We start from the raw sequence: 13,518 nt of genomic DNA on the forward strand, positions 1-13,518 counted from the left end.
ACATCCATTTGGTGCTCTCTTTGACCAGGCACTATGCTAAGTGCCTTATGGGTAGGAACTCAGTCCTCTTAAGTAAAGTTAATTTAGCTGGTATGATGCACAGCCAGACAGACATACTGGCTTCAGGAGCCATGCTAATAAGCTCCATCCCTCACCGTCAGTTATAAAGAGGCACGTGTGGCTGAGGGAGCCCATTAGGGGGCACCTCACAGAGAACATCCCGGAGAAGAGGATCCCTGCATGAGTTTTGGGAGGTAATTTCAATTTAACCAGTTGTAGACTGTGGGTTGAAAGGAGGTGATCCAGGGAGAAAAGCAAAGATTCAGAGTTGAAAATGGTAGAGAACATTATGAGTAAAGCAAATAATTTAGCCTGGCTGCAATGTCGAATGGCAAGACATAAGGTAGGCAAGATATACATTTGATTTGTTTTTGTCCCCTGCCATATAATGTTCGGGGCTCAAAATGTTGTGAAATGCTATGCCCTTGAATGCTTTCTTCATGTCAAACAACCAGAGGTTTTTTTTTCTTCCTTTCTTTCTCTATTATTTTTGAACCCAAATAGCATTTTGTTTGGTGGTGTTCTGAGCATCTGCATTGTGCCTCACACTGTAACCACCTCTGCTTTTGTCTTACTCTCTGCTGGATTTTGAGTATCCCCCTCTGAACCTAGAGCAGAGCTTTATACAGAGTAGACACTCATTAATTTACCAAACTAGTTCCAGGAAGGACTCGGAGCTTACGAGTATGTACTTGGCACACTGGGTAGAAAAGCCTCTGGTTCAAACTGAGACAAACCCTGAATCACAGAGGAAGCATGCGTTTCCTGGCCACGGAGGTCAATGGCCACAGGAGTGGAAGAGGGCAGCTTTAGGAAGGACTGGGACAACAACCCAGGACAGATAGAATCTGGGTATGTGCAGAAGAGGGTTAAAAGCCACTTTCTGACTTGGTGCCATTCAGGGAGCAGAAACACAAGGTGGCCTGGGAGTTTATTCCCTGGGAAGCAGTTCTGCTCCAAGTAAGTCACACCTAGGGCCCCTCGGGGCTCAGCCCAAAGTCTCCTGCGCAAGGGACTGATACGGACACTGGCAGTCCAGAGGGCTCACTGATAGCAACTGCAGTGGACAGTGGCCTCAGCACAGCACTCAGACACTCTGTGTGGGGCACAGGAGGCCATGAGGCCCCAAGGTTGCTTTAAGTTCAGAAACCCCACTGTGGGGATCACAGCTCCTGGAGTAAGAAGAGTGAAGGGCTCAAATGGAGCCCTGGTTTCAGCCAATCAATTAGCAAGAGAGGCTGGGCTACTACTACAAGAGATGACACATTGATTATCCTCCCTGGCTAATGTGGTCTGGTCAGAAAGATAGCGGTTGGAGTCCAGCAGCATGGACCACCCTACTACCACAGCAACCTCTGTGAGGCCACTTCTGTTCGGGGGACTCTGCAGCCTGCAGCACTGTATTTGTTAATAAAGGTGAAGACTTTGTAGTGGGACCCAGAGGCAAATGCTGCTCTGCAGCTTACTAGACAAATCACTTTGTCTCTCCAAGCCTGGGCATCCTTACCTATCCAAGCGGAGTAGCATCTCCCTCAAGGAGTTGCTGTGAGGATGGAGTGTGATCACCCCTGTAAAGTGCCCAGTGCAGCAGCTGATACATATTAAATTTTCACAAGTTGTGGCTATTTATTTTTCCTCCCAGAGCCATGGGCTCCTGTCTCTGACTTGCAGCACACAATAAACTGTGCCTATTTATTATGAAATGATTTCCAAATTTATATTTTTCTTAACACCTTATATTTCTTTTCTAAAAACCTGTTTTAAACCACCCTTGATTTCTTCAGTTTTATTTTGCAAGGATGTGGGCTGAAGTCACCTTCTTTTGTCGTGTTTGGGAGGCACGAGGCCTGGAACAGCTGTTAATGACACAGCACGGCTCACATCAGATGGCAGGGTGGGAACAGCCACAAGGAGCAGCGGAGGCAAACTGGCATCATGATCCTGTGCTGGCCTTTTTCACAGAGCCCAAGAGAGAGGGATGCTGAAAAACCAGGGGAAGGAGAAAAATACAGGTAAGGGTAGTGAGGAGCTGGAAGCAGAAGTAACAAGACCCAATGTTAATTTACTGGGTTCCTGGCTATGTGGCAGCTCTGCTCTAGGCTGTTCATACACATTCTTCTCACTTTGTCTTCAAATGACTGTGAGAGAGAGGACTTCTTATCCTGTTAGGAAGAAGATACCTCTCGGCAATGGTCAAGTGAGTCACATGAGGTCACACAGGGCCTTTGTATCCATGTCTTCCTGATGTCCGGGCTCATTCTCTTACTGGAAAGAACAACAAAACCTCAAAGAGGCTGGTCCTCAATCTGCACCAAACACTGGGCTCAGGGTCCAGACCTCATCTTCCTCACTGTTACATTAAGGGGTTGCACTGATGACCTCCATGGTCCCTTCCCCTCTCACATGCTGCCCCTGTCACTTTGTTAAGCTCTCTGCTCAATGATTCAGGGAAAAAAAATGCATGGAGGAGTTACTAAGTGCCAGGTTTTTCTATTTAATTCATTTATAAATTTCAAGCTAACTTTTGATTTTGAAAAATATCCAACACCTGGATTCAACAATTATTAAAAATTTGCCATATTTGATTCTTTCATATCCATCTGTCTATATATCATCTAAATTTTTGAAATTATGCAGTGAACATCTTGAGATTTCACTCCTAAATATTTCCTCCTGCATCTCCTAAAAATTAGGACATCTTCTTACATAATAACGACATATCATTATCACACCAAGGAAAATTAACAATAGTTTCCTATTTATATGCAAGCTTAATTGCCACTCCAGATTAAAATGTCCTTATCTCCAAAAACTTTTAGAGGTTTTTTTTTTTTGAACCAAGATACAATCAAGTTTCACTCATTGTATTTGGTTAAGCAAGTTAAATAAGAATTGTTCATCAAACTTTAGTATGTTAATTTGGTTTATGACATCGACTTTTAGAAGACTGCAGGCCAAAGTCTGATAGAAAAACCTACATTGTACATTTCTCTGATAGTTCCCTTGTGATGTTTACTCACCCCCCACCCCAATTTTTCCTGTAAACTGTAAGTTGGTTCTAAAGGCTGGATTGGAATTAAACATTTTTGAGAGGGATGCTTCATAGGTGATTTGTATTTCCTGTCACTTCAGTCAGGAGACACAGAATGCCAAGCTGTCAACAACAGTGACACAAAAGGCAGTCACTTGGCTAATGCGATGACCCACAGGTCCTTCCGATGCCAAGCTGGGGGGATTCCCTTGAGAATCTGCTCAGTAGGGCCTGGGTAATCTGTTCCACAGCAACTTTGTACTTAATGATATAAGCATCTGTTGATGTTTATTTAATTGCATATATAATTTAATTGACAGTTGCAAAATGGTGATTTTCTAAATTATCATTTCTTGTTCATTTATTTGCAGGCATACCTCAGTAAACAAGAGCTTTTCCACACCTATTGGGGATGAATTAAAGCTCCTTTCCAAAAGGCAAGGTGAGAGCCTTTTTCTCTTTGCTAACTTTCAGAGTAAAAACTTGCTATATTCACTTTCAATTGTGACAAATTAGTTTTTTTCCCTGTCTCTCCTGCTTTGAACACTCCTATGGATTTTTATTTATTCAACTTTTATTTACTTATTCAATTTTTAATTGAATTTTTAAGAGAGAGAGACATCAATTTGTTGTTCGACTTATTTATGCATTCATTGGTTGCTTCTTGTACGTCCCCTGATCGGGAATTGAACCTGCAACCCTGGTGGATCAGGATGATACTATAACAAACTGAGCTACTCAGCCAGGGCCTTTATTTTTATTTATTCATCTTTTATAACTAGTTGCAGTCATTTTTGGTGTCTAGTAGCCCCACATTTGGCCAGCAGGAGCTCCTTCAAGCTAGCTGACTCCTGTGTCCTTTGAGATGTCTCCATTTTTCTGAGCTCTTCCCTGTTTTTGGCACATGAAAATGTCATAGGCTTATCTTGTAACTTCTAAGCCCCTGGCTGGGGATCAGCCATTGCTAAAGCTACGAAATTTACTTATTTAAATAATGAGTTAAATATAATACTTCCAATTAAAATTTAATATTACAGTGTTCCTTAACTTTTATGATTTTATATTTGTATCTCTTTTCTCTGACACAGAAAAATCTCAGTCCCTAAGGTCAAAATCACATTTAATTTGTATTAGTCTAATATATATGTATACACACACACACACACACACACACACACACACACATAAACATATATACATATATATGATTTAAAATTGAAATACCAGAGAATTACTTGGTGAATTTTAGATGTGGGGGTGTGATTTCTTTGTTGTTCTTAGAATATATTTGATTAAAGATGAACAATAAGAGTACTGTGTTCCAAAGTCACTTGAAAGAATTTTTCTGTATATCACCTAGTAATTTGTTTCCATTTGATTTCAAATTTGGCTTACTTTTATTTTTTCCTTTGTGATTAAATTTTATTTTTGAATAGGTGAAACATGTCTGAGTATTTATATGATCCAAATCAAAAATATATAAAAATGTACTCTGAGAAATTAATTATATTCATCCATATATCCTCCACCCTTGTCCCTCTTTCCCCCTACGGCTTGACCTCTATAGGTAATCAATTACTTTACCTCTGTTAGTTTGATATTTATATCTGCATGTGTAATTTCTTCCTCCCTATTACACAAAAGAAAGTAAACTACATCCACTGCTCTGTGCTTTGTGTTTTCCTTACTAACAATATTAACCATCGTATATCCCTGAGAATTATGTATGAATGTATCACCCTCGTTCTTTTCTGTTACTGCATATTTTATCTGGTGGTGCTATATTGTTGTTGTTCTTCAGTTCGAAACTAGCAGTTTAGTTTACATACTCTCCCTGGTGGCCATTTCTGCCTTTGTTAATGCTCTTCTGGTCCTCTCAGCCGTCTGACCTCTGTGAAGGCCTTCCAGCTGAGTGGAGGCAGGGAACACCAGGTACAGCTGATTTCCAGAGGACTCATCACTCCACCCACTTGCCTCTGGTGGAGATGAGGTAAACAAGAACAGAACTGCTGCTATTTTCCCTCGGGTCTAGCCCTAGGTACCCTGGGTTTCTTCCTGTTTAGGTGGAGTTAGGGAGTGATGAATGAGGGCAGGGTGTGGCTTTAACACAGCCTGGTTTTAACTCCATCTATTCCCTTTCCCTTGTCTAGCAGGCATGAATGGGAGTGATTTCCTTCTTGAGCTAATTTAGGGGCATTTCAACAAAAAGTTACGTGGGATTTTACTAACATTAGGAAGTCATTCCTTCTGGTTAAAGAAAGATTTTATTGCTCGCTGAAGCTGAGCTTCCATTTTCAAAACTACGTGTTTCAGCCCTGATTGGTGTGGCTCAGTTTGTTGGGCATCAGCTGGCAAAGAGAGGGGTAGAGGGTTGATTCCTAGTCAGAGCACTTGCCTGGGTTGCAGGTTCGGTCCCTGGTCGGGGCATGTACAAGAGGCAACTGATCGGTGTTTCTCACATCAATGTTTCTCGTCTTCTCTTCCTTCCTTCCTTCCCCTCTCTCTAAAAATAAATAAAATCTCAAAAAAAGTTTCAGATTCCTCAGAACAGTTTTATTTATAGTGTATGTAGGTCCTCTTTATGATGACTTTTTTCCCCTTAAAAACAGCTTTATATATAGTGTATGTGAGTCTATTTGTGATGACCTTTTCCCTCATCTTCAAAGCTCGTAACACACCTCCTCTGGTTTCCTCTTTCTGCTACGTCATTCATCAGTCCCACTGGAGCCAGGCTCGCCTCTTTAGAGATGGCAAATAAATGTTCTTTCCTGCTGGGTAATTCTTTAGCAAGTCTATTTGTTCAAAGTTCATGTCTTAAGTTATTTGTCCTAATTCTGTCCTACTCTTTTTCTGACCTTTATGAGAGTGGAATGGCAAAGAGAAACTAATGCTCAGTGTCTGTGTGGATTAGATATAAGCACACCTTACTGCATGCACCTGGTATTCCCAGCCTCCACCCAGCTGTGAATTACTTATGCTTTAGCACATGCAGAATAAATTAACCTATCTCTGAATATATTGCCCATTAGTCCTTGGAGAATACCTGTCTCCAGGAATCTGGAGAGTCCTGTGTGAGAGTCAGCATCCTTTTTAGCCTTGAAGTCTTTCTTCTTTGTTTTAGGGTGAAACAGGGATAATTTCCTGGCCTGAAGGAAGGGGAGGGGGTCATGAACAAGAAAAGAAACATGTGTGGGAAAAGAAGATGGAAGAGAAAAAGTAGGGAAGAGGAAGAGAATGGGAGCGGGGGAGAGGAATGGGGTGCTGCAGGAGAGGAGTGGAAAGGGTTAAACTGTATCACAGATGTAGGTCTGGTGGAAAAAACTCTTCTCTGAGGGTTGGAAGCCATGTTTTCAGTTCCATATCTTCTGCATGTAGTGCTATCCAGGGAATCTGAGGAATCTAGTTGTAAATCAAGCACTTTGGGAAATAATGTGTCTCTTTTTATTAGCGACCAATATTTATGAGTAATTAACATGCACTTTTAGTTTACTCAAGCATTTGGCATGGATTATGTCACTAGATTCTCACCCAAGCCCAGGATTAGGTTGTGTTATTATCTCCATTTTACCAATGTGGAAACTGAGGCACAGATGCTAAATACTTTACCTGAGGTCACACTAAGCAAACAACTGTAGCATCACTGTTGCCACTCACTGTCCCCATTGTCTTCCTTGCTAGTGGAACCCCAGGAGTTTGGGTTGCCAATATGCCCGCCCTCCCACTCTGTTCCCAGGGGATGAATGATAACAGACCTAAACCCATCTTGGCTCTCACATTTTCCTTCATAATATACATTTTCAGCCCCTTTCACAGGTGGCCCAATGACCCAGTTCTGACCAATGAGGTTTGAGGAGAAGCCTGCTAGACTAGAGGGCTTCTGGGGAAGCTTTTCTTCTACAATATGGAAAAAGCACATTTTCTGCTTGCCTTCTTTCTTCCTACATGGATGGTAGTATGAAGATGCTGTACTTGCAGCTGTGGCAGCCACCTTGCCACCTTGGGGCAGCAAGCCCCAGGAAGAACATCACTATGCTAAGGATGTCAGATTGGAAAGTGGACAATGCTCTGGGCTTTCAGGGTGTTGTTGGACTGCTAGAGTAAACCTGGATTCACCTCCCTGCACTCTTCTTGTTATGTGAAATAATCAGACATCATTATGACTGCTAGAAAGTTGTCAGGTTTAGCAAACTTGCAGCTGCATTTATATCAACTGGATATGAAGTGGATTTTGGACAGACTGTCTGTTTTAGGCTGACAGGTTGCCATTTGGTACTACAGAACTGTCTCCTCCAGCACCCCTCACTCTCAGCCTTGACTCCAGTAGGGACTTGTTACTTTTAACCAAGGGACAAATGCAAAATGTAGCGAATTACAGGAAAACAGACACTGATGAGATTTTAATTGAAATATGATTCTATTTTATACCTCAAACAGGGAAAATAATGATACATATTGCAAGTAAACTTTAGATCATACTACAATGACTCCTTTCAAGGGACTCATTCATAGTCCATGTCTCCCTGCATTGTTCTCACACAGCCTCTCACTCACTGATTTTGTACTTCCACTCAGGACCTGAATTTGTGCTAAAATGGTCTCAGCCCACCCCCAACAAACACTCTGTTTAGTTAATCTTCATATTTTCAGAATCTAGCAGAATGCCAAGTGCCTAGCGCAAATTGGATAAATGTTTGTGGTATGGAATTAAAATTGTATAACACTCCCTCTGTTGAACAGCTGTCAAAGTCACAGGCTTTGGAGGAATTCAAGGGCATAAAGCTTTTCTGGCTTTGAGAGGTAATTTCTTAATAATTATTAAACATTTAAATAAATGCAAATTGCTGACAAGAGACAGTTTGATAGGTTAGTGATATGCAGGTGTTCAACAAATAAAGTGAAATGAACGGATTGGGCTTTTAAAAACTACATGTTCTGGACAAATGCAAACCATGGTTAAGGTAGAATAGGGCATTTCACTACATTGTCTTGGGGGCAAGAAGAATTCAATGAATTTTAAAAACATGCCTGGTTGACAACTAGGGAGCAATTACCACTGGAAGGACTAGAACACCACTCTTAAGTACTCTATTTCGTGATACCTGTGCCAGTTTGTGGCTTCTGAGTGTGGTGAGCTGCATATAGAAGCAAGTCTGGCTCCCTGATATCAGTGTTCAGCAAAATTCCACTTAGTGCAAAACTGCTTCTCCTCTCAAAAGATTCTGTGTAAACCCAGAGGTTCTCACTGCAGCAAAGACCAAAGTGCTGTGGAGAGATACCCTCAGCTTAAGTTGCCCCTGAATGGGCTGGATAGAGGATGCGAAGATCTGAGGACAAGAACTGGTAACAATGTTAAAGCACTCTGTGTTTTTTCTCATCCTTTGATTTTACTTTCATAAAAGAGCTGAGGAATTTAATGGTAAAGGTAAAGACCTTTACAAAATCATTATTTTCTAAAACACTATGGCTCAAGGTATCAAAAAGTACTTAAAAGCAAATGTTCATAATTTCCATTCAGTAGGCCCTTCGAAATTATAGGAAACAACAATAAAAATAACTGCTACAACAATAACACTTTATGTTTATTTAACCTAAGTTCCACATTCTCTAATTGCAGCTATGGATAAACATTTTCTTATATGTCCTCTGTCTGTTGTAATTACTCTAAATGGCCTTTATGCCTAGCATGAGAAATTATAATGAGAAAACTCATTAGCATGTATTCATGAGAAATCAAAATGTTTCAGAATTCAACAATAATCTAAATGTAAATTTTTGTTTATTATAACATGGTTATCATTTCTAAAGTAGTAACCTAACAACCAAAATGTTGTAGAGTATTAAAAGTTTCTCTAACTTATGTTGCCTAGAACTATTTAAGCAATATCAACTTTAATTAATTAATTAATTAATATTGTATTTTTCCATTACTATTTATCCCCATCCCCTCTTACCTCCCCCAACCCCCCCATCACCACACTGTTGTACTAGCCCATGAGTTTTCTTTTTTGCTTTTTTGCTCAATTCTTCCACCCCAGCCTACCCCTCCCCCTAGAGCTGCCAGCCTGCTCTCTATCTATGAGTCTGTCTCTATTAAGCAATATCAACTTTTAACTCTTATTTTGTTATGGTGATATCATATCCCGACCTATGATGTCATCTTGCTGGGGTCAGGGGGATTGTATATGTATCTCCCCTCCCCACCCCCCAAAAAAGTTGATTAGGAAAGTCCTACAAGATTAATAAAAAAAAAATCTAGTCTTTTCCTTCAAGCACTAGGCATATCGTTGTTCAATTTTCATCTCCCAATTAGCTATAGTCTCCATGGGGGCAAGGCCTATGTTTGATGTACTGCAGCATCCCCAGCATCTGGCACAGAGTGAATGAATACAGCGGCAAGAAATGAACTGCACACAACATCTTCAGTGTGTCTTCTGGTTACCAGCACATCTCAAAGCCTCATTGTTACAGTTCTAAGATGGTGCTTGAGCTATTCTCTCTTCTCATACCCTTTGTCAGTCTCTAGTGGGCACAGGCACTGGGGAAATAGAAGTGTTTTCTCCTGTCAGAGAGGAACCCTCTTGGTTGGGTTGAATGTGAACTGATTCAACACTAAGTCCTGGATGTTGGTTTCAAGCCTAATTCCTTGCTTTATGATTTGTCTCCAGGCCTTTAACACAAGTGCCCAAAGTTCCATCCAATTCAGGGACTGGGTAATATGGTTCCTGTTAATAAGGGATTTTATTTTATTAAGAATAGACAGAAAGGGCCTGATGAAGCAACATAAAAGCAGTGGATGAATTCTCATAAGAAATTCAAACTACACTATTTGACTTTATTTCTGCTTCATTTCAAGAACACTATTTTTTTCCCTAAATATGGCCTCTATACTTCATTAACATCAAAAAGTTTTTGTTAAGTATTTTAACTGAACATGGCACTGTACAAAGAGGTTTATGCAACCAGATCCTTGTTATTTAGAAAATTAAAATCACAGACACGACACAGAAATATTTATAGGATTTATATACTTTATACAGCTGAAGGCCATCCCTGATTTATTTTGTATGATTAATACTGAGGCCTAACTATGTCCCAGGCACTGTGTGAAAAATCACTTTACATACTCCTTCTCCAATAGGCTCCACAACAATAATGAGGAAGGTGAGGTATCTGCAAGTAAGTAAACTGCCTGAGGAAGGTCACACAGCTGCGACACTAATTCAGTCTGGCTAGGAGGCCCCCCTTCCTTAATGACTCCGACCTACCACAGCCCTTTGGCTTACAACCTCCTCTCCCACAAATCTGTCACCCACTAACAGCCAAATGTGCTGACTCAACTTTCATGGGCCTGACTGCCTGGAGCAGAGCAGGGATTGACAGGCATGGTGTGGTGCCTGAAGTTCCTTAAATCCTTGGGGAGCCAGACAGTATTGGATTAAGTGCTGTTAAGAACAGGGAAGCTCTGACAGAACAGAATTTCTGTTCTGTCAATCAGGTTCAATTATATTTTATAAATAAATCAGGACAGTTGATGCTTCAGATAGCTTAAAAGAGCTCTTTACTTAATCTGTAGCTAAACCTTAATGAACAATGTTCATGTTCCCCGACTTCCCTTCAAACTTATGTCCCTGCTTGTCCCCTCGTCCTACTCCTCAACTTCTAATTAGAAAAGACTGCATCACTGGATGTAGTCTCTACAGCCTCTGCAGCCTCCGTGGCTCAGTCCTCAAGCCGCTGCAGCCTGGCTTCTGCCTTCGCCCGTCCACTGGAAGTGCTCTCACAGAGGCCAGCAGTGATAACAAACCATCATTATAAGACCCCCAGGTACTTCTTGTGGATTTATTGGGCGCCGAACACTGGGCTCAGAGCTTTATTTACAATGGAGGGTGAAACCTGGAGAACTAGAAGTTGCAGATGCTTTTGGCTTCATTGGCTCAGTTTTTAAAAAATTAAATCTACATAGAAAAATCCAAATATTTCAGACAAACATCTGAATTTTTGTGATGTTCTATCCAGTTTGCTGCAGTCCTCACAGAGAATACATGCGCACGTGGACCTTCCTCACCTCTTACTCGTGTCCCCTGTCCAACCCCTATAGGGGTATGATTTACTATCCATGCTCTAAATGGATATCCTGGTCAGGAGTGTATGGTGTTTGGGAAAAGAGCCCCACTTAAACTAGCTCAGATTAAAGACTGGGGGGTTTGAACAGCAACCCAAGGGCAGGAACTGTGTTAGACCTGGATTCATGGAAACAGAGAAGTGGAAGTCAGACAGCCACCAGCCTTCTTGTTAGTGTCTCCGCTTTTTCTCCTCAGTGGCCCCATTCTCTTCTTGTCACAGACTGACTTCCTCTTCTTATTCTTCATTGCAGGTCCCTCCTTGTCTCATACTTGCCCAAAGCTTCTCATACCCACTCTCAGGCCCCTCACAGCATCTTCCTTTATATTCCTACTGCTAATTGCCTTAGCCTTTTGATTTTCCAACAGTAAATTCTGTCAAGTCCTGAAAGAGACAAACCTGTATTTTGAAGCTTGGTCATATATGTTATAGATTACTTTCCAGCTGTAACAGGTCACCCTGGGGGAAGTACACAGGTGTGGTACAAACACCTGTAACCGGTGAGCTGGGAGTATCCTTCACGAGGGCTGTGGGTTGATAGACACCATAAGGCATAACTTAGAGAACATCCTAAGTATAATTAACCCCTATAACAATCTTGAGCGATAGTCATTATTTTTACTTATTTTATAGACTTGAAAACTGAGATTTTGAGAGGTGACAAAACTTGCCCACATAGTTAAGTGGAAAAGCTACAATGTGACCTCAGGCTGCTTAACTAAGAAACTCAAAACCACCATTTTCATTATCGTCTTTCCTAACTTCCCAGCTGAGTAACATTCTTGCTATTCTCTACTTCCTGACTCTTGGTTTTGTACTTTTCTGCTCATTCCTCCACTCTGAAAATCCTTGTTCTTCCAATTCTTAAATGGAGCAGTTTTCCAAGGGATTCTTCATGGCCCCTTGTCTCTTCCTGTACTTTCTTCTTAGGCAAATTCATTGGCTGTTTCAGATTTGGACGGAGTCAGACACCCCCATTTTTTTAACCTGGGGCTCTTGAATGCTCTCCACCCCCATCCCACAAGGAACTTATGGACACAATTCAGGGAGTTCATGGACTCGAATAAGAAAAAAATAACATCATTATATTTTTGCTAAACTCTAACCAAAACTTACCAATTCTTCCAATTATGAATGTAGGCAACAAACCACTGCAATAGCAGCAAACATTTGTGACTTTGTTACCAATAGAAATAGCAGTATTTTAATCTTTTCATAGTGGTTATATGGCCCACTACTAAACTGTAATACTTAATGCATTACTAAAGAAGTATGTATATTACCATATCAACAATTATTTATTATTTTGATAACTGTCTTAGAATATAAGTAGTTTCTTATGTAATCTTGTCCCTTTTATTTTTCATGATTAGAAACTTTTTTTTGAGAAAGCGTGCAGAGACTTCTTCACCAAACTGCTAAAAGTTGAGAACTACTGCTTTAAAACATTTTGTCTGTTAACTAACCTTATTATGGTGGTTATTTCACAACATATATGTATATCAAATCATCATGCAGCACACCTCAAATTTACACAATGTTATATATCCATTATATCTCAGTAAAGCTAACAAAAAAACCCAAAACCAAAACCAAAACCAAACCCATTCTAGCCATGTGGTCTTGTGAAGAAGATCATGTCTCCAGCAATGCAGGAGCAACTTCCCTAAAACCTAATGACCTACTCCATTTTCTGCATTCTGTCCTTCAGTTTCAGCTGCCTGCTTTATCTGCAGCCTTCACTTGTCAGATGGGCATCTAATCCTCTCAGTAGTGTGATACCCTGGTGTTGATCTTGGACCTCTAGCTTGTATCCCAGATTGCTTTCTACTCTTGGTCACTCTTCCACTTTCTGTACTAACTCTGCGTCTCAACTCTACCTTGGCCTTTGAGATTTCCCTGACTGCTAACACTCTGTCCTGCACAAAAGCTCTAGAGACAAAGTTTTTCACCCAGGCTGGAAAAAACAGCTAATTATCACCAGAGTAATTCTTAAAGGATACCTCCGATCATATCCTTCTGCTTGTCAGATTTGAGGTAGCTTAAGATGAGGAATGTATGATACAGATACAGAGATAGTATTACACAGGCCTCAAGAGCAGGGATATAGAAATAGGGTGAACCATAAACAGGGATTGGTGAACTTTTTCTGTAAAGGGCCAGGCAGTGCATGTATTAGGCTTTGTAGGCTATGTGGTTTCTGTCATTTTGCCATAGACAATATGAAAAGCAATGTGTTCCAATGAAACTTTATTTACAAAACAGGCAACCATCTGGATTTGACACACTGGACTAAGGAATAGTCA

This window comes from Phyllostomus discolor, chromosome 4, assembly GCF_004126475.2.
Source record: "Phyllostomus discolor isolate MPI-MPIP mPhyDis1 chromosome 4, mPhyDis1.pri.v3, whole genome shotgun sequence".
Taxonomy (NCBI): Eukaryota; Metazoa; Chordata; class Mammalia; order Chiroptera; family Phyllostomidae; genus Phyllostomus; species Phyllostomus discolor.